General features: G+C 38.7%; 1 long non-coding RNA gene across 1 annotated transcript; it reads left to right on the forward strand.

Moving 5' to 3' along the window:
- The first annotated feature begins 807 nt into the window (after positions 1-807).
- On the forward strand, positions 808-8065 carry LOC106787842. Its single transcript, XR_001381844.1, has 3 exons — positions 808-996; positions 5851-6104; positions 7307-8065. It is a non-coding gene; the product is annotated as an uncharacterized LOC106787842 (long non-coding RNA).
- The last annotated feature ends 14593 nt before the right edge of the window (positions 8066-22658 follow it).

Genomic DNA, 22658 nt, shown 5'->3' on the forward strand with positions numbered 1-22658 from the left:
GGATCGTCGAGCACGCAAATTCGCTCTGATTTTCTTTTGCTTCCTCTCCATTCTAAGCGATCACTTAGATCTCTTTCTCTTTCTATCTTTCTATTTTCCTTTTTGTTTTGTATTTTATTAAAGAACAAGAGAAGAATAGAACAATAGGATAGGATTACGAGGAGGTAGAAAGAACACGGACACGGCGAATCGATTATTTGTCCGTCCGCGAGCTTTGATTTTTCACTCGTCACGGGCCATTAGACGATGGTATTTTATCGTTCCTATCTCGATCTCTCTGGATCTCCTACAACTTCCACCCGTCGATATCCGCGATCTTTGAAAAGGAGATCTTGAGAACGCCTTTTTTCGAAAATGTATTTCGTCTTAACGATCGATTTGGGGGAAAATTTAATAGATTCATAAGACGTGAATAAAATGAACTTTGAATGGGGGAGATTAGGATGGTTTTTTGGGTTGAAGATGCTCGTATGAGATCTTTAAATCGTTCTCAAACAAACTCGTAGGGAGGTCTTCGATCGTTGACTTTCAATCCGTTTGTTACACATCCCCGAAAAGTCAGAGAGTTCTTTCTTTCGTTTTTTTCCTTCGGCAAGTTTAAACGACTAACAACGCCTGATACACAATGGATAGTATTAAACGAATGTAAGGTAGTAGGTAAAGCGGTTTGCTCTAACCAGAAATGTATTTAAGTATCTCGAGTAATGCTTCACGAAAGGAAAGTGCTCGGCAAATATTGATTCATGCGATTCTTACGCACTTCTACTACGAGACTACTCGAAGGGGGGGAAGAAAAAAAAGAAAAAAGAAAAAAGAAAAAAGAAAAAAAAAAGATAAAAAAGGAGGCGTTTCGGTTCGATGGAAGGGACGAAGGAAGAAAGGCCAAAATCCTATGTACACGCACGAGCTTGTATGGGGCTGAGAGGAGCAGCTTTCATCACCGAATATTCTCAAGAGGATTCTCTCTTGGCTACCGGCGCTGTCCGTTTCGAGCAGGTGAGACGACTTTGAAAATGGCATTCTGAGGTTCTCGCGAAAAGCCGTACTACGTTATAATAGTTCTCTCTTTCTTTGTGTACATTGCGCTCGAAGTTTGCGTTTGTTTGGGTCAGAATAGTCTAAAGAAGCGATTCACGTTCGAAGAAACCTGCTATGACTTAATAACCGTGTAGCGGTTTAGAAAGAACATGGAACGGTTTTGAGGATACCCAAGATATATGGTTATATTATACGTTTAACAGTACGTACTTATGTCTACAAGGATTTGAAAATTAACCGTTAACAACGCTTAGGAAAATAAAGGCGAGTCCTCTTATTTCGAATGATTCCAATTTGTTTTACCTTTTCGGTAAAGTTTTGTTAGAGGGAACATGGATGACACATTGACTGCTATGAAAGCTAAAGAATTCTTTTTTTTTTTTTTATTGAAAAACCTGTCATAGCGTTCTCATGAGCCATCGGCTGGGTATCCTTTTCTCGCGTATAAGCGAGTCTTCTATTCGTCCAAAAGAGAATTATCATATTTTTATATTTCGGAGGACTCTCGAAGGGGTTACGCTTAATTTACGAAGAAGCACGACCCTTGGTCATACATTGTAAAATTCTTAACGGCCATCTATCATCGTTATTTATTGGCATTCGCCAAATTCGTGGTGTCGGATAAGTAAGTATATGAGTATATATGTATATTCATATATACGCACGTATAGATATAGGTATAATATGTATAGTATACGTTTGTATTTACCTACATGTACATGCTATATATATAAATACATACATAGATAGAGATACCTACATACGTGATTACGTGGCAGTCGCGTTTCTTTCCATCCTCCAATCCATTTCGCTTCATTACCGACGCGGATCCACCGTCGAGGAGGTTTCTCTTGACCTCTGCCTTGAACTATGATTGGACACGTTACATCGATCCACGTCGATCCTGATTCGAGCCATCGTTCGCACGTAAACGCTCGCGTCAGTGGATATCTCACCTTCGTCAAAGCTGCGGACGATATCGCTCATCGACGTTTCTCTTCTTGCCGGCAGATTACTACGGCAACGAAAGAACTCGACGAGTTGCGTGCGAGTCAGCCACGAGGAGAGAAAGAGAAAGAAACAAAAAGAGAGAGAGAGAGAGAGAGAGAGAGAGAAATCGATCGAACGATCGTTCGATCGTGCATTAACCGAATGCTTCGCACCTGCGTACTCTTCATTTAGGTGAGAAAAGTAAGGACGAAGGACTCGTAGCGATTCATAGAGTGCGTGCGTGCGCGCGCGCGCACGGTGATTCGATTCTCGAAAGATCGAGAGAGGATCCATTAGCCATTAGCCAACGTTTATGCCCGTCAAAGTGTCCGATGGAGAACAATGGAGAACCTAGAATAGGAATCGATTTTACGCCTTTCCTTCTCTCTCTCTCTCTCTCTCTCTCTCTCTCTCTTTCTCTCACTCTCTCACTCTCTTTCTCACTCTTTCTCACTTTCTCTATCTCTCTTTTTACTTTTGCTCGGCTTTCAAGGCGCGTGCTTTAGTCTTAGCTATTTTTTTTACCCTTCCGCACATTAGGCACCGATTCTTGCTACGGGTACGTATTTAATTTGTTAAATCGCGCTCCACCCTCATTGGCATCCGACCTTTACGATGGTCCCGCAATGACGTGGCACTCGCTTCGATCATCAGAAAAGGAAGAATTTTTCTTAGACAATATCGTTTATGTTAAATCTTTCATTTTGTTTGATATTAAAATATATGTGTAATCGATTAATCGTATAAAATTGTGAGAATATTCGAGAGAAGGTAATTTAATTTGAAACAAAGCAACGAAGATAACAAAATCATTGCTGTCCTACGCCACTGTTTGCATCCAACGATTCGACACACGAACGATCTTTAGGCGCCAAGACAATGGTCCTTCCCTTCGTCCCTTATTGTTTCGGCAACTACGACTACGACGACGACGACGAGGACTACGAGGAGGACGAGGACGAGCGGAATCTTAAAAGGGCGACCATTATTATACTTCCATTCAAAGATGCCAACCTCCCTTTTCTCTTTCGAACCCTTCCCCTAATAATCGAACAAGCCTGGAGACACCTGCGTGAAATCGAAGAGAGTCGAACGCGTGAAAAATTTCTTCGGCTTCTCACGGCGTACGAAACTGAAGGAAAAAGAAGAGGGTTATTGGGGAGAATCGCGCTTGTACGTCATCGAAGGCGATAGGTCACCGTTACTAACCCTTTCACCTCTTTTCTTTTTTTTTCTCTTTCTTAAGTATACGTAATTACTATCCCCTTTTTTTTTATCCGCGCGTGGAAATTCATCGGATAATCTTTTTCGTGAACATTTTTCTTATCTTCATTCGTTTCAAAGAAAAAAAAAAAAGAAGAAAAAAAACAAAGATAAACTCTTTTAGAAATCTGACGAATAATAGAAAATACGTGTGTGGCCCACGTAATCGCGATTAAAATGGGTAGGTAACATAATGAACTTGCGTTAGGAATAGCTTGTATTATTGTGAAGAAGTTAGTCTTTCCTTCTAGCACGCACGTATGTATATTACATAGATGTTCCATGTAGTTAGAAGAAGAAGAAGAAGAAGAAGAAGAAAAAGAAGAAGGAAAAAGAAATAAGTAGAGAGACGTGGACATAGAAAAGAACACAATAGCAAGTGGTATTCTATTATTCCATGCGTTCCATGTGCATCTCTTTCTCTTTCCATCCTTCTCTCCTTCATTCCGAACTCGCACGATTAAAGGAATGCAAGGATGAAATCATTCTCCAATATCTCATGTGGAATTTTCTCATTCCTGAACGAGATGGTACGCCCCCATACGCAGGTTTCTCGTTCATCTCGTTCTTCTAATAATCCTTCAAGGCCAACATTAATTATGAGACGCGTCGTGAACACTTTTATACGCGGATAGGGGCGTGCTCATGCAAGCAGAAAGTTCTTTTATTGATTTTTACTTTACTTTTTTCTAGTTTCTTTCAAATCTGAAAGAAAGAAAGAAAGAAAGTGAAAAAGATAAGAATTAAGGAGATACATTTCCTACGGTTTTCTTCGGTAGGATCGCATATGGGTACTATCGAAAAACTAGGAAAAGAGGGAAACGTTCGTTTTTCCATCGATCTTTGTTAGTGTTCGTCTTCTGTGGTTGTAAAAAGGGGAGAGGAAATGGTGAGCAATGATTCGGAACGGAATTCGACCTTATTCTTTCACTACGAAGTGTGCTTCCGTAATTTGTCTTTAGCTTTCTATCCATATCGGAAAGAAGGAAACGTTCGATCGTAGTTTAGACCGGTGGAATATCATTTGAGATAAAATAGCATTTCGATCATCATGTAAAGCGTTATATATGTGGTTAACTAATTCATGTGCTACCGATGAATAGGTTTATATGAACGAGTTGGTATGTAGACACGTACTTACATACGTCGAATTCACGAGGTAACGTTGAAATTACCTTTTTGCGTGGGCATGACGCGTATACTCGGACGAGCATTTACCTCGAGCGTCTGCCAGCTCGACAGGTGCATGAGATAGTCGTGAGAGAGAAAGAGAGAGCCGCAAGCTCTCGCACGAGTCCTATCTCATCTGTGTGTATACGCGCATACCTGCGATTTCACCTGCTACGAATCGAGCATCCAAACTGTACAAGCATTTCGCGTTATTCCCTTGTCTATGCGGATGAGCTGAAGTCCTAAAAGGAATTTGAGGTGCCAGAGTGGCGTCTGCAATGATCGTACATCTCTCGAATAGATGCCCTAAATGTATTCGTTGCCGATTCTGTGTTTCATTGGTAGGAATAGATCCAACGACTCCTGAATTAACGGCTAACGGTTCGATAAACGCAGCTGGTATAATACACGCGCGCTTAGAATCGTGTATTTAAACATCTGAAATACGATAGTCGTCCGACGAGCAAACGTTCGTCATACGCTCGATTAAATTGCACGATGTCCATTGCACGCGAACAAATTCTCCTCAACGAGATCACTGCTGCTACTGTTGGCGTTGCTGATTCTCTTGTGTGTGTATGTGTTGCTATGGAATTACACTTCGCGAGCATCTGTCCTACGGCTATGATTCTTTCTTTTTTGTATCAATCTTTTTTTTTTTTGTTTTCATTTTTACTATCACGAGAAAAAGCTACGTTGTTGATTAAAACAAATGAGTTATTGCGATTATACACACTGACAGGTGAATTTGGTTTTTTTTTTTTTTTTTAATTCAGAGATTCGATCGTAATCGATCACTCGAGATTTTAATCTTTTAATCAGTAGAAACTCGTTCTGTAGCGAATCGATTCATAAATAGTATGTTATATTTAAAATAACTAATGGTTTAATGGTGCAAACTCTTAATCGAAAAAGGTATGATTATTTATAAATGAAATTTGATGATTTTCCTAACATGGGGTAAAATAATTCGTACAATTATATTTTTCAACCAAAACGGCACGCAATATCTTTCAGTTTTTTCTTTAAAATTTCATTAAACGGATACAATATAATAATACAGATTTCTGTATATTTCGATACAGAAATTATTAAATCATTTATTTCTCATTTCAATTAAAGAAAAGACATGTGTGTCACGGCTGAAGTTCTTCTCTCTCTCAATGTACAATTCATTAATTTGTCCAAAGTTTCCCGTTTTCGTCTGAAGTTTATTATTTTTAGTTTTAGTATCGGTCGATAATTTTCCCTAGTTAACAGATTAACATCCGTCGTTCCAAAAATTTTCCTGTAAAGACGTTAAGATTTGCAACAAGCACATTGCAACTATGTTAAATACGTTTAAACTACTATTTCTGCAAGACTAATCCGGGATTTTGTGATTTTCAGGTAAAGTCAAAGTAAAGTATCGTTTCCAAAGTAAATGGTAAGACTTCGAGAGACGTTGGACGATTAAGTCGAAACCGCTCGCCTACTTCGTCGAGGGAAGAATCGTCGTCGAACTTTCATCCTCGATCGACCTATACGGAGGCACGGTTTCAAAGATACCGATCGAGAGTTCGCACGAGCCTTCCGCGTTCGGGATTCCGTAAAGAGCAAGAAGCAAGTTTGTGTGTTAACGTTTATAAGCTAGTTTGTAATGTGTAAGTATACATATGTGCAGGCATAGGATATGTGTGTGTGTATATTTGTGTATATCTCGAATCTCGGTTAATACCGCTACAGTATGGCATTCTCTCCATCTATCCTCTCTCATTCCTTGACTCTGGGCTTGTAAGCGAGTGAGGTATATGTATAGCTGTGTGCGCGAGCATTCGAACGACTTAGCCTTAATTAGCTTAGTCCGGCTTAATGCGCCAAGATTCTGTGCCTTTGTCTCCCGCGCGGTTACGCGTTTATAGAGGGACACACACGTTTGTATATAGGTATATATAATATATAGGTAATATGTATGTAAATATATGATATGTCTATAATTGTATCTTTACATAAGTATGAAAGGAATAGGAATAGTTGAGAATGATATTAGCATGTATGCGTGCGTGTTAGTCTACTCAATATCGAACACTTTCTCCGCTTCGATACCGATAATGTCTCGATTTATTGGTCGAGCTTAACCGCTGGCCCAGATTCTTTCGTTGAATCGTGCCGCCGACTGTACGATATGAATTAGCCTCGAGTGCGTTAATACCGAGTGCTCGCGAAAGGAGCCAGAGGGTTAGCAAAGAGAAAAAGAGAGAGAGAGAGAGAGAGAGAAAAGGAATGAGTGAGCGTGGGTGGAAAATAAATAAGGATTACGCCGTTTTTCGGCCTTCCGAAAAACGAGTACTTTTCATCCTCCTTGGTTTTCGTTGATTCGTTTGCGAGTGTACTAAATCCTTGCCGGATTAGATACGGATTAGAAAGGGAAAGACGTCGGATGATAATATTTTCGAAATTTCAACGTACGACCAGCTTAGGTTATTTCGGTTAACGGGAAACTTATTGCACACAAACTCGACTCGTACTTTTACAAAGCGTAGTTGTTTCACGAGAGCGTCAGACCGTTTCGAAGTTTTATAACGTCAATTTTAAAACGTGCTACTTCAATTTTATACGAGTAAATGAAATTTTGTGGAAAAGAATATTTTGAAGTGTCTATAATTAAGATTCAGGTTTCACGTTATATCGGGATTAAGTAAAATAGACGTGTTAAATAGTTTATGATAATCTACATATTTTAATGATCGAAAAAAATAGTCACGAGACATATTATTCGTTGAAGCTTGCAAATTATTAATGAATGAGACTTAAAAAAAGTTTTCCATCTACGTTGTGTCTATATTTATTTTTTATTTTTTTACAGGATACAAAATAAACGATGATAAATAAGAAGATAGTAGAACCGGTTATTTTTGCGAATGACTTTTCGAGACGAATTTTAAGCGAAAATAATGCTTATCGTTTAACGAATTTAAACGTAGAGCTTGGTTAACCAAGAAAGAAATAAAAAGAGAGAGAGAGAGAGAGAATATAAAACGATTTAGGAATGATCCTTTAAACGTTTTGACGCGTTCTAAAGACAAGATGTTTGAAAAGATGCAGAAGAGAAATTTCGCATCACGTTGGAGACAATCATGAGCGAAGACAAAAAGAAGGTGTTAAACCGCAGCGGTCATGGACGCGTGCATTCCATTCGAATACCGGCGACCCTTCGAAGGACGACGCGCGTATAGTCCTCTTCCTTCTTGTTCCTTGTTCTTCCTCTTCTCCTTTCAGCACCTTTAAAACACGGAATATGTCGAGAGAACGCGATGGCTACGATTTGTTTTTCGACCATGAGAGAGAATTGCGATTCTGCTCGCGTACGCGCGATACACGTCCACCTTGTACGTGCCGATCGCGTTCGTGCTTTCAAACCTTTCGACACTGTTCCTAGAGAAAGAGAAAAAGAAAGAAAGAGAATATAAAAGAAAGAGAAAGAGTAAAGAAAGGCAATGTTTTACGATTTTCCTTTTTCATTTATTTTTCAAATATACACAAATCAAGCCTTCGAGAAAACATTTATCCCAACATTTAATTATCATAATTATTCATTTTCAAAGCAAATAACAACATAACAGGTTCGTCAATCGGTATCGAAGTTTTTCCATGCATGAAGACTGTGACTCGAAGGACAGACACGTAGGAAAATACACTGTATACGTAAAATAAATATATACGTATACATATATATATATATATTGAAAAAGTAGAAACGCTTAATACGCAGATTGATGTAAAGTAACGAGCTAGCAAGGAGAGCACGAGGGCACGAGAAAAAGAGAACGAAAGTAAAAGAGAGAAGAGAGAAGAAGAAGAAGGAGAGAAAGAAAAAGAAGAGGAAGAAAGGGTACTCGAGACAACGAGGAGGTGAGCTCGAAAAAGGGCCTCCGTAAACTCGTCCAATCTTTTTTACCTCCGGATTCCTCTAGTTCATCTCGCGCACGACACGCAAACTCACCGTGCGATTCACGCAGAAGCAGCAAAAAACTTGCTTTCTCGGAATCCTTCCCTCTCTCATTAAGCCTGTCCCACATATTATCCTCTGATCCTTATTGCACGACATTGTCACTTATAATAGTATATAGGTAAGTATCAAACATAGCAAGGCCTTCGAACGTCCTTCCAACGTTTAAATCTTTTACTTTTCATTTTTTTTTTCTTTCTTCTTCATTTCCATAATAACTCGTTAATTGCACGGAAATGTTAACGGACACGTAATCGAAATTCTATTTTCAGTTCATTCGAGGTATTCCTGAAACACGAAAAACTACTATATACCACCAACTATAGTCGAATAAACGTGTATAAGATTAACGTTACTTTTCAAAGAAGACGACGGAGTCGTGCAACGGGTCAAAAAGTCAACCACTGTGGTTTCCTCTTCGTTCTTGTTTTCGCTAAAGAACGTACGGACACCACAACTCCGAGTTGTGTACTATCCAAACCAGATTCTTTCTTTTTCTCTCTCTCTCTCTCTCTCTCTCTCTCTCTTACTCTTCCTCTTGCTTCATTGCGTTTATATACGTGTATGTATATTCGCGGCTAACGAGAAGATTGCGTAATCGGGTCAAGCTTCTTGGACCAGTATGGCGTTCAGTTAAAGTCTTTTAAAGAGAAAAAAGAAAGGGAGTCGCTTTACTCGACCTAATCACTGGGAGAGAGAAAGAGAAAGAAAGAAAGAAAGAAAGAAAGAAAAAGAGATAGAGTGAGGATCAAAACGAAGCAACGTTTTATTGTCGCTTTTAATATCCAATAGGAAATATGAGTCATTCCTTTAACTTCGCAATGATATCATTTCAGAGATATCAAACAGAGTTTCAATAATAATTTTTGTAACTCTTCTATTAGGAATAGAAAAAGAATAAAAAAGGAAATAAAACAAAAGAACAAAAAGGTAAACAAGTCAAGAGAATTAACGAGCATCGATTCACTAATTATTTTCTATTGCGATAAGATCGACGATCTAATGTCTAACGAATAACTAACCTAACGAATCATGTTGGCGCTTAGAGACTATTATAGTTATTAATTTCTGACGTCGACGAACGCGAGATATTTTATGTCAACGATGTTATAATCTATTAGAAAAAGTAGTAATAGGTATGTGTTACTATGAAACACAGCTCCGGTGGTAATACCTCGTTATAGTGCGAATCTCTGTTAACTGATACAGGATTTATTACACGTCAATTACATTGCATTTACAACACCGACGTGGGTCTTTCTAATTTAACACTTGTTAGCAAGAATTAGAAAGTATTTGAATGAATTGCAAGTGATTTCTATGAGTGGTTTCTTTTCTTCCCTTGTCTTCTCTTACTTTTTTATTATTTTTGTTTTTATTATTTATTTCATTTTTTTTTCTTTTTTTTTTTCAGGAAGCCGTCGATGTTGGTAGACGACGGTCGAAACTCATAGCTTTAGGATACAATTACGTGAAAATTTATTCGCGAATATATCGCGCGTTATAGAGAAAAGAAAACGAAAGAAACAAGAAAAAAAAAGTAAAATGAAATAAAAACAAGAAGAAAGCTAATTCCCCGCACGTTATTTATCCGAAAAGAAAACGAAAGTACGACTTTGTAGTCGTTTAGCCGAGGGAGAAAAGAGATCGTTATACGAGGATAGTTTCAGCGATGGTAAGATGAAAAAACCTTGAAAATGATCGTCTTCCTTGGTCGGAGAAAATCGTACTGTTAAGAGAAAGAAGAGAAAAGAAAGATCATTGATGATAATAACGGGTTAACAGTATCGTTCCTTTCGCTTTTCTGTGCCTTTGATTCGTTTAGATCAAGCATTGTACTCGCCTATATACAGGGTGTATTCCTTAAAATCATACAACGTAACGCTTATTAGATTTTTGTTTGAAAATTATTGATATAGCGTGTTTAAGGTGAACAAAATTTAGAAATAAATACATTGATATGTCTCAATTACATATTTAATGAGTTTAACTTGAAAGCTTTACTTATCTTCAAAAGAATAAATTCTAATTATTAGTAAAATTTAGAATACAATAGAAGAATTTTAATGGACTTTCATAAATAACAATGAGTCAGTTTATTGTTAGATTTCGAAGAGAATAGTAGATCGAATTTATATTCCGTACTTTTATACTACAATATATATTTCCTTCGATTAATTAACAATCAATTAACAATCTATATAAATCAAACACAGTACTGTACTCTACTAATATCTTGAATTGTATAAACTAAAATACATTAGTTTTAACGTTCCCGGCTAGTGATTACTTTCATTTGAAAATTTTCATCTAATAAAATATCAGATCGAAATTGTTTAATATTCGAAGTATATTAATGGATACCTAATTCTTAAATAAATGTTTTATTATTCTTACTTTAATGGATATTTAATTGATTTTATATAATGCTAACGAATATTTAAATAATAATAAAAGAAAAAAATATGCTGACCTAATTTTTGGACACGAAAAAACCAGGTATCTTCTCCTGTCATAAACAACAAGTACGATTTTAAAGTACGGGTGTTTTCTATGAATTATTTTCATGTTTCATTAATTCACTTGTTATAAATAAAGCTTTGAAATATTAAACTCATTAAATATATAATTAATATATACTAATGTATTTATTTTTATAAACTTTCTTCGTTCTAAATATACTATATCAATATAAATTTATCAAGCAAAAATTTAATAAGCGTAACGGTGTACGATTTTAAGGAACACTGATTATGTATAACTCTCTGTATAAAACACTCATTGTGTATACGGGTTTGTAAGTCATTGTGTGTGCGAGAATGAGAGAAAGGAAGAGGATTAACATCCGTAACGTAATAGCTATGTCGTGGTCGATCGGTTTACGCAAAAGCGCACGATTATGTTTCTCTCTCTTTCTTTCTCTCTCTCTCTCTCTTGATTCATATGACGAGAATTAATTTCATTTCATTCGAATTGGGCACATTTCCGATTACGAATAGACACGAGTGTTTCTCGTATAAGCGCCGATTGCGACTCTTGTTTAGAGGTTAAGCATGAATTGTTTAGTGTATAGGATAGGATAGGATAGGAAAGAAAAGATTGAGAGAAAGACAAAGACGAAGAGAGGAAGAGAAAAAGAAAGAGAGAGAAAGAGAGAGAGAGAGAGAGAGTGTGTGCAGGAGGGGTAGCCATAGAAACGGATTTATACGAGACATAGCGAGCAGACTTTAACCGAGTTTCATGTTTAAACAGCACGACCGGAGAAAGTTAACAGAAACCGCTCGAATCTCTTCGATTGGCAGAGTCAGGCGTGTTGCGGCTTTACTGTATACTGCTTTGAGCTCGGCCATTGTAGTCACGACATGGGACAAAGAACGATAACACTTCGACGCGTCTGTTTCTTCTTTACTTAAGAGAATCTTTTCTACATTTTACCGTACCTAGATTATTCTTCCTTTACTTTCTTTCTCTCTCTCTCTCTCTCTTATTTCCTTTCTCTTAGTTGATCTTTTGCAGCTTCCTTATGAGCTCGTTTCGCAAACAATCGCCCTTGTTGACCTCCTCGCCCGATTCTCCTGCACCATTAGTCGCAATTAGTCTCCTCGATGAATTTTCTATGAGCGAATAATCAGTTGAGACTATGCACGTAAGTACGTTGTACGAGACGAACGATTACACTTTCATGATCGAAAGTATAAAAGAAGGTTAAAGATAGATAGATAGATAGATAGACAGAGAGAAAGTAAGGAACCAAGCAAGAAGATAGAGAAAGAAAAGAGTCGCATTGCGGAAGAGATCGATCTGTTGTGCACGACTTGGGAATGTTTTTCGAAATAACGTTTCTTCTCGACAACGAATGGGAACGATCGATGAACTACTGACGAGCATGCTTCCACCGGTTCACCTTTTCTTTTTTAATAAGCACTCATATGTGCGCGCACGAGCGTGCGCTCCAATTACGATCATGCAAATTTCTTTAATGAGCAACCATCTCTCTAATCCAGTCGCCATCATAATAGGTGAGCGATGCTTTCAACAATCGTCGGATTAAATATATGACCTGGACACTAATAGAGATAAAGAAAGAAAGAGAGAAAGAGAGGGGTTGATACAGTAGGGGATAAGAATATTCGGGCTGTGAGCTATATTGTAAATTTATTTACGAGTGAAAAGAGGACCGAGAAAGAGTAGAAGGAAAAAGAGTGAAAAAAAAAGAATATACAGATGCAGGGACGATGCTGAGATAAAAAGTTCCAGTTGATATATTTTGTTTATTCGCATGGATAAGATAAGGCAAACGTGGGAGCCGTTAAGGCGAATACTTTGGGCACGGGGCGAAGTTTTTTTTTTTCCAAGGAGAATGGGACAGGACTGTGAATCAAATGTGAATCTTGTCGAGAAAGGGAAAGAAAGAAAGAAATAGAAAAAGAGAGAGAGAGAGAGAGAGAAAGAGAAAGAGACCTCTTTTTCGACGTCTCTTGATTTCGTAGTATCGTGATTTTGCAGTTGTATTCCTTGACAACGATGACGACGATGACGATCGTGGTGGCGCAACAATGTTTGAGATAATTGATCGGTAATGTCGTTGTGCTGCTTGTAAGAGTACCTTTGGAACGCCTACCAACGACACGATGCACAAAACGAATGAGAGAAAGGAAGAGAGAAAACCGGTCCTCTTGGTGCAATGTACGGTTATTAATAATTATTCCGGACGAGGAGGAGAGGCCGTGCCGATCGGCAGATACGTCCGGACGCTCGGCTGATTTGTCAATACGGTCTCGGTATTTGAACGAGAACGACGACTACGACGACTATGGCAACTACTACGACGATTACGATTACGACGACGACGACGAGCTCTTTTCAAAAGGAGCGACGCTCGTTAACACGGAGAACAGTACGAGTAGTCGTCTCAGGAAAAATCCGTTGTATTATCGGCGTTATTGTCGATATCGACGTTAACATCGTACAGCTATTATCGACACCGTTCGCGATTAAATTCAATCCATAGGAGATGGCATTTTGATGTCTCTTAATAATTTCTTCCTCGATCGAGTAGAGATATATATATATATATATATAGAGGAGGTATATGTACCTACGTCGAGATCCCTGTCTGCAGATATATCGAATAGCTTTTATTATTCACTCTGTAGTGTATATACGTATATCGATCAAACTGTTATTGAGCCGACGGCACACGTGTGCTCGAGTATATCTAGTTTTCTACAATTGAACTGAAAGTCGGTTTAAGAGAAAGAGGGAATTTACGTAATTTCCAATCAGCTGATTCAAGAGAACGAACACAGTTGTAATATAGCTGAATTAATGAGCCCTAGAGGAAAACGTTAATTATCAACCACTTTCGAGATTTCCCTTATGCGAAAATTCGTCTTCCTTTTGTTCCTTTCTTCCGTTCATCGGTTAATCGCATTAAAACCCAGGCTTCGATGTTGACATTTATATTACGAGAAAGCGAGCCCGTAATATTCCTCAGAGATAACGAGACGTTATATCTCTTTGGCGTTCGCCAAAGACGCAACATTACGAACGATCCAGTCGCTTATGTTAATTTCAAGCTTACCAGTTCCACTGTATCCCGAACAAAAGCAATGGGCAGGCTTGTCCTGACCCGCATATGCTCGATACCAAGATAGACAGTTATTAATAATTATTGCTTTCGACTAATACTAAATGCTCGATCGATGGGATACATTTGGACTTTCGTCTAATTTGTCGATTGTAACGTGTAAAACCGTATGATTATTTTCATGGGTCTGTGTATATGAACGGTAGCTAGACACTCATACGTAGAAATATTTCTGTCCCTGTAACGTTGACCCGGAGTATTGTTATATCGTAATCAAATCTATATAGTACGTATAAAACGTAGGTGTATAACTATCCATATATATATTGGAACGGCACGCGGAATCGCTCTATTCTATCGGGTTCGACGTTTTGTACCTCACTTACTACGAGCACCGATTTTCTCTATGCGATAGGATCGTACCAAAGTGAAGGGTAATAATATTCCTTTGAAACAACAACAAATTTTACAAATGATTACGGTATAGGAAACTTCCGAGAACGATTTTCCTATAGGATGTTTGATTCCTCAAATGATTTTAACGAATATTTCGACTGTATCTGACGTAAGATATTATAACGAGAAGGAGAACGGTTGTTATCGATACCATGCGAAAATTGCAAGAAGATGTCGAAAAATCGTTCAAATGTTTTTACACAAAAATAAACAAGAGTTTTCATTGGACGGTCAGGGGGGTGGAGGGCAGGGGGACAGGGGGAGGGAACGTCGCGCGTACAAGGTAAACAGGTGGAAGGTGTGATAAAAATAACGCGTCGACAAATCGTTAAAGTCACGAGAACTTAACAATCGTCGTTGGTTTGACGCTCGCGTCTGAACGTGTTACACGTCCGGGACGCGTTTAAACGCACGCGAGTGTGCGCGTATCGGGGATACATTGATTTCGAAAGATACTGAAACCTATGATTAAAGCGACGTGTTCCTTCGAAACGTAAGGATTCGCCGGAGTTACGCGTTTGAAGTTCGATTCCTAGCATAGTAATGATATTCGCGCGCTCGACTTCGGATTATATTCCTCTGCTGGTAGTCGTCGTTACACGGATATATAAAGGCCAGTATTTATTCAACCAGCCGAAATGACATAATTATATAGCTGTCCGTCAAGACGCGGTTTATGCCCGTTTCCGCCGACTACGCGAGTTATACCATATGTATGTCTCTTTGTACATACACTTAAATAAGTGTGCGTTTATGCGTGTGTGTGTGTGTGTGTTTAAATACGAAATAGACGCGAGTCGGTGTTGGCTGGAAAAGCTCCCGACTTGCCTCCGACATGGGTGATTAACCGATAATTACACCTCCGTTTCTAATAATGTAGATCGTTTCGACCTCGAGAGATCCTTTTCTCTTTCTCTCTCTCTCTCTCTTTCTCTCCATCCTTCTTCTCTTCTTCTCTTTTGCGATGCGAGCCGAACGATAATTGGAACGTGTGTTAGCTATCCGAAGGAATCGATCGCGTGATAAAAAGTTTCCTAGAGTAGGAAAAAAAACATTTCCCTACGGTGACCTCGATCAAGTCTTTTGTCCCTCTCCCACATGGCACTTCTTCCCACATAACAACGCTCGCATTGTGATAGTCCGAGTCTTGCAGTAATACCGCTTATAATACGCCATAACGGATAGCATCTATCTCTTTTTCTCTTAAATTCTCGTGTGCCGCGTATGCAATTAGAAATTTCCTTTCACCGGCTCGTTGACACTAATCACGATGGTATCTCTTTCCACTTCTATCTGTCTTTTTCTCTCTCTGTTTCTCTCTCTCTCTCTCTCTCTCTCTCTATTTCCCTCTCTTTTTCCTTCTCTTTAACACACCTCGACAAATCTGACCTCGACACACCGTCGTACTCGTGTTGTATATATATATGTGACAAGCCGTCGGCCGGCCGTTAAGATACGCGACTAAATAGCGATTGCGAAAGACATAATATCAGCATTTTGCATGCTTTCAAGACTTGGTCAGGCTTATACAATATTTTGTTGCACGGAAGATATAGCGGATGAAATTGTTCGTTCAAGTTAACTTTTAAAAATGGTCCTTTTTTTTGTCTAACAGCAAACGAATTCACTTTAAGTGGCCCCCAGACGATTGCGTGAAACGATCCCGAAGTTCGGAAAGGAGAGAAGCGAAATGAGATGAACGACCGGGAACAAGACGGGCCGAGGAACTCGCTAACTGAGAAAAATTCTCACGGAACGGAGTTGGATGTTGGCAGGCTGAATGACTCGGTGCTACCATAATAGACATTCGTATTTGGCGTGGTTCTCTCGTTTCTAACGTAGAGACTCAAACTGGCTCTTTGAGTGCGCTCTAATCTCGCGTAATGGCTAATCGGTTCGTGCCTGAAGGCACGCAACGTTTCTGAAGAAAAGGACCAAAGGAGAACGATTTCTACAGCTCGGGAGTAGTCTGAAATAAATAAAGAAAGAAAGAAAGAGAGAGAGAGAGAGAAAGAGAGAGAGAGAAGATGGGGGATGATAGCAAGGAACGCATCGAGGGTGGCGTTCGGTCTAGAGACAAGCATCGAAAGCTCCAGATACACAGACGTATATTTTGACGACTGGAAATGGTCGGCTATTCGGTGGCTACCATCAGCCTCAGGCCACGCTCCGACGAATCCATTTCGACCCCTGCTATTTTTACTTAGCGATTCCTTCTTTGGTCCTCTTCTTCCGTTTAAATATCGAGATTAATGGCATACCGTACCGAACGATTCTCTGTTATTTCATAGGAACTTCTGGCAGGTATGGTACTACCAGCATCTTTTTCTTTTTCACTTTCGTTTAGTTTATGCTCTTTCCAGGTGCATAAAAAAGATTGCCTAGTAGTATTTGTAAAGCTAACGCATTCATATTAAACGTGTTATACAAGTAGTTTAAGAAAATTAAACGAACGAACATTGTTCGTAAACCTTTTTTAATTGTTTAAACGCATGTAGTATACAATGAACTTATGAAAATGTTAAGCGTGGTCTCAAATTATAATGTGTAAGTTATACAGTTTATATATTTTTTATTAAATCGATTAGGACTTCGAATATTTGTTGTTTATAACGATAAAAATGTAGTACTAACCGCAACGTCTCCTTGTTCGCAATCGAGAAATGGATTTCTACGGAACACGCAGAATTCTGAAACAGTCCATATAACTGATTCAAATTACGTTCCAACGAAACCATGAATTTTCGTTCCCGGTCCGCGCCTCTTCCGCTCTTCTTCTCGTTTTTTGTTCCAAATGGTAATGAAACGTAATTAAATGGGGGCCGAGTAAACTACGGAGTAGTAGAATTTTTGAATCCCTTCGAAATTCCGTGTCACTACCCTACCTTTAAAACGAAACTGATATTCTAGTTCTTCAGACGGAGAAGGAAAGAAAGAAAGAAAGGTAGTAGGAAGGATGAAAAAGAGATGGTAGAAAATAGTTCCGAGGAACTATCGGAACGCATAATCCGAGGATGCATCTAAATCGTTCTTTTATCGAAAAATATCACGCGGAATATCGGCAGCAGTAGGTAATGATCAACAGAACGCTTCAGCCAGTTTTTTTTTTTTCCTTTAAGAACGATTCCTTTCGTGAGTCGAAAAACAAGTCCCATTTCTTTTTTTCTTCTTCTTTTTTTCTTTTTTCCTTTCAAACTAAAAAATGATGAAAAATATTCTTAATAGGAATTTTTCGAAACGTTTCTCAAACCAGTGCCCGATGTAATTTATTAAGATCCTTATGGAAGATAAAATTCTCGCGAGACGATAATCGATAGATATTTATGTCACATATTCCTATATTATCGAAGATCATATCGTAATCGATATGAAAAATCATGAGAGACCGGTCTTTCGTAACATCCTCGCATATATTTTCATTCTGTTTGTTACTAATCTTCGTAATATTTATAAAACGTTATAAGTCGTTGTTATATACCTAATATCAATCGAGTCTTGCATTCCCGTCTAATACAAATACGAAATATCGATTTTACAACGAAGTACCTATGTACACGAGTAGTCGATCACTGTTGTAATTATTTTATATCGGTCCTTTCCATTCCTCTTGGTAATTACGATGATATTGGTATTAGTAATAGTTGTAATAGTGATGGTAGGAATCCTTTTACCTCTCTCGTCTCGTGGACTGATGATAAACTTAATTTGATGCCAGATCTCGTTGCAATAAAATTTAACGGTACACGTATCAGAAGTTTAAAGCGATAAAGAGTGAGAACGCGAACGAGGAGGGGGAGGAAAAAGACGAACAGACAGAGACAAAATGAAAAAGATAGAGAATGAGAAAGAAAGAGAAAGAGAAAGACAGAGAGTCCAAGAGAGAAAGGTAGATCGCGGCACGATGAAAGTACGATCGGTACGACATAGGAGACAAGGATCTCCGTGTACCAAGCTATGGATAGGTACTTGCGAGAAAATGTCGTAACGATGTACACGATTCTTTTCGTCGACCTCGAAGCAAGCTAGCTCGACGGGTGTGTACGCGCGTTTCGAAATCGCATTTCCGTTCATCGATTCCTAACCAAGTGCGATGACGCATTGTACGACGATGCGATGTATCTTTATTGTTATTCCGTCTCTCTCACTCTCTTTTTCTCTATAGCACTCTTTCTTTCATATTTTTCTTCTTACTCTCAACGATTTTCTCTCTTCTCGATGAATGTCTTCCGCGAGTATATGCAAATGATAAAAAACATCAACAACGTATAATTCACATCGTTGATATTTATTTCAATTATGATATCGAGAGAGGATTTAAAACAATGAAGAAAAAAGAAAAAGATATATCTCGACATCAATGATACCTTGACGTATCTAATTACGGGTGCTCTGAATACACGACTTTCTATTTGTATGATGGCTGGAGACCAACAACACAGTCTTCGAAGATTTTCATGACTGCTTTCGAGCTCGGAATTAACGTCGATTGAAAAGTAAAATCGTTGCTGGATTTATATTAAAATTCAATGATTAGAGAATCTAACCGCGATTTAATAGAAAGAAGATTAGTAAAATTTCGTCTTTCGTATAAAAAAAGAAAAAAGACAGAAAGTTAGAAAGTAAAATGTAAATATATGTTAATTAATTTATTAAATTGACTACGAGAGAGACGTTTCCAAAACACCGGCGATCAATTTGTGATAGAAAACTGTGTGCGCGTTAAAAATGATTATCTCTATTCACGGTGCTTGCATTATTCCTATGTAAACCGTGAAATTGTTCATCGAGCGAGTAAAGTTTCGCTTTCTTGACGAATCGAAAGCTAATGCGGTCATGGTAAACGATCGCTCATCTATTATCCTAAGTATGAAAGATCCTAAGGAAGATGAACGAGTGAGGCTAATGTATATACACTTTTTACTTTTCGGCCATTTTGTAAGTGTTAACATCCTACGATAACATTATCCCATGTCCTGTCGTACACGTTCATGAGATGTCCACCTCGGTTATGCCTAAATTACTCACGCCATGATAAATCTATTCGCCTATCTCTTTTCAGTTTTCTCTTCTTTTTTTCTTTTTTCTTTTTCTTTCTCTCGCTTACTCTTTCATCGTGGATATTCGACCTCATGAGCGATTCACGAGTTTCTAGCGGCATGTCGGGAGGCAAGAAGCAGCTTCTATTATGGCTATTTATTAGCAAGCCACGAGCTTTGCCGCTCGCGCTATAAATCATGGTTTTATTGGGTAAGCGAAAACAGAGCGGGTACTGTGAAAGATTTAAAAAGAGAGGAGGAGTTCGCACTCTCGGCTACCGTACAAGAATAGTTCTTTTAAGGAATTACCATTATTCAAAATGAAACAAAATTACGATTAAGTTTTAATTGCATGCGCTATTATACTGTTTAATTATTTTTATACTTTTAAAAGACACGTGAATTTTATTCTCTATAATATCTAATCCGTTTTAAACATATTTAATTAAATCTTTTTTTTTTTAAACCTTTCATAACTTTTTTTTTCTTTACTAATGGCTTGTTTATGATATATTTCAAACGACAGCGAAACATAACATTTAACAAGTACCTTCGTAATAATACGTCCTTGTATCCGCTTCATTATATCATCGTTCCGAAAATGTTATTCCAATATAATGTTGCGAAAGAGGCACACCTCTTTTACAGGTCTAATATTGTCGAATTATTTTTGTTCGGATCTTTTCCTGTCTACCTTTACGAGGATAAACGGCTTCAAGAAGAATCGGATATGATTAAAAATGAGTATAATTAAGTCGCTCCGTTAATTTATTCCGAATATAAATTTATTACCGGGCTAAAGAATTAGGAAAACGTCACAGGCTCAATCCATTCGACTACATTGGAGCGAGGAAGAAAAACTTCCATCCTTTGCTGTCTCTCTCTCTCTTTCTCTAAGTTTATTAGAAGAGAAACTAACCGGCTGTCAGTAGAGAAAAAAATATTTGCTTAAAATTCATAACCGAATGGTCTTTTAAGTCTACTAAATGGACGCAAATCGATATTTCTTCAGTACGTTAGAGCTAACAATAATTTATCTTCTATCCATTTTCTCTTAACCTCGATTAGATAGTTCGAAGAATTGGAATTTGGATTTGGAACGTTTGTGTACAATTAATTCTTTGTCTGGCAATTACCGGCCGACTGCTTTTTCTTCGATCCCAATGACACGTTTTTCTTGTCCACGGGCGTTTGACCGCGACCGCAAATTGAATTACGGAATTCCAGTAGCCAATCTCTCTCTCTCTCTCTCTCTCTCTTTCTTTCTCTTTTTCTTTTTCTCACTTGCTCTCTTTCTCCCTCGCTAATTCTTGGAGCGGGTTCCTAGCCGAATAGCAGGTATCCCTTGTATCGTGGAAACGACCGCGGGGTATTGGTTAGTCTCGAGCGGTTGCATTCCTTCGACTCATCTCGATCGGATTCATCCGATTGTAAGGAACGCGTAGCTTTAACCAAAATCTTTCGGTCATCCGATCGAGCTAACAAATTGCTAAAGATGTATTTCGAAAGATCTTTTCAATATTATATCAAAGAACAATAATATTTCAAGTTAGAGATTTTTTTAAACGAATCATGACTTATGAAGGATTCAAAAATAAAGATCGTATCGATTGACTCTATTGTATTTCATTTTTTCGAATGAAAGAGAGAAGTGAATTTGAAAAATAACATTGCTATCTATTTCTTTCCATTCCTTCGAGAGGGTAAATCAAAGAATACCAACCGCCAATTATTTTATCGAGCGAACGATGCATTTCTCTTTCACGCAAAGCTCGCAGGATTCTCGTAGGAATTTTCAGGATGCTTTTCAACGATTGCAACGGGCAACAGCAGAAATAGAAACAAAAGGCAGCCACGGCGCGCTGATATTCCTTCTCTTTCCCTTCAACGCTAATTTCTCGTTGAATCTTTTTAGACGAGTAGTAGAAGGTATTCAGTGGGTGGTTTAGGAGAAGTCGTAGTAAAAGAGGAAAGGGTGTGAGAGTCGAGAGAAGAAGGTGGAAAAGGTTGTGGAAGGAGGAAGGGGAGGGGTGGGGAGGAGACGGATTCCTTCGATTCAGAGTTCAGTTCGAGTTAGCTGGATTTGGCGAATACGGCTCGTTTGTAGTCTACCGAGGAGCCTAAGACCGTCGTCCGACTACTACCGAGTTCTCTTTCTGTCGAGTTGAAACGACGAAAGGTAAACGGGACGGAATGAACGGCTACCTGGCAGCCCGATGGATGCTAGTAGAGAACATGAAAGTGTGAGAGGGAGAGAGAGGGGGGAGAGGGGAGTGAGAGGAGGACGCGTACAGACGGACCTGTTGTTGGTAACACGTGTTTGCGTGGATCCATCCTCTGTGTCTGGCTTGTGTCCGTCTGTCCTTTCGTAAAGGTTCGCCGAGAAAAGGCGACGATGTATTACCAACGGTGACAGTTCGTCTTCGTCCTATCTTTTATTTTTTTTCACTCCTTGTTCCTCTTGTCCATTCGCGCCGACGTAAAAGTCGCCATCGCTCAAGGGAAATGAGCGAATAAAAGCAGCATCCCTGGGCACCGTACTGATAAACGAGCCCTCTTTCTCTTTCTCCCTCATCCATTTCTTCCAACTACTCTCACGAGAATACATATTTTTTGTTTTGTTTTATGAAAGAAGAATACTATACCATACCATACCATACCATACCATCGAGAAGAATTCCACGGACAAGATCCTAATGAGTCATCGACGAAGTACCAGATTTTGATGAAAGGGAGTTAGCGAGGCAAGAGGAAATATACTATTAGCACCGTAGAACAAAGCTTTCGATCGGCACGGTTCTCTCGTTCGGAACAATCGCTTAAGAACTACTTTTCTCTATCGAGGTCCTCGAAATTTCTTTTTTTTTTTTTCTTTTTTCCTCCTTCTCTCTCTCTCTCTCTCTCTCTCTCTCTCTCTCTCTTTTTATCCCACTCTTCCTTTCGCTCACTCACTTTTTTAACGATCGCCAAAGAGGAGGATTCGCGAGAAGAACGAAGGAGAGCGACCGTTCGTCCTCACCAGCATCGACAATGAGCGTGTTCTATCGAGGAGAAAGAGCTGCAGGGGTGGCAAAAGGGAAAGAGAAAGAGAAAGAGTAAGATGAAGTAGTAGAAGGGAAGGAAGGGA

This window comes from Polistes canadensis, unplaced genomic scaffold (genome assembly GCF_001313835.1).
Source record: "Polistes canadensis isolate GaletaPanama2010 unplaced genomic scaffold, ASM131383v1 scaffold_4, whole genome shotgun sequence".
NCBI lineage: Eukaryota > Metazoa > Arthropoda > Insecta > Hymenoptera > Vespidae > Polistes > Polistes canadensis.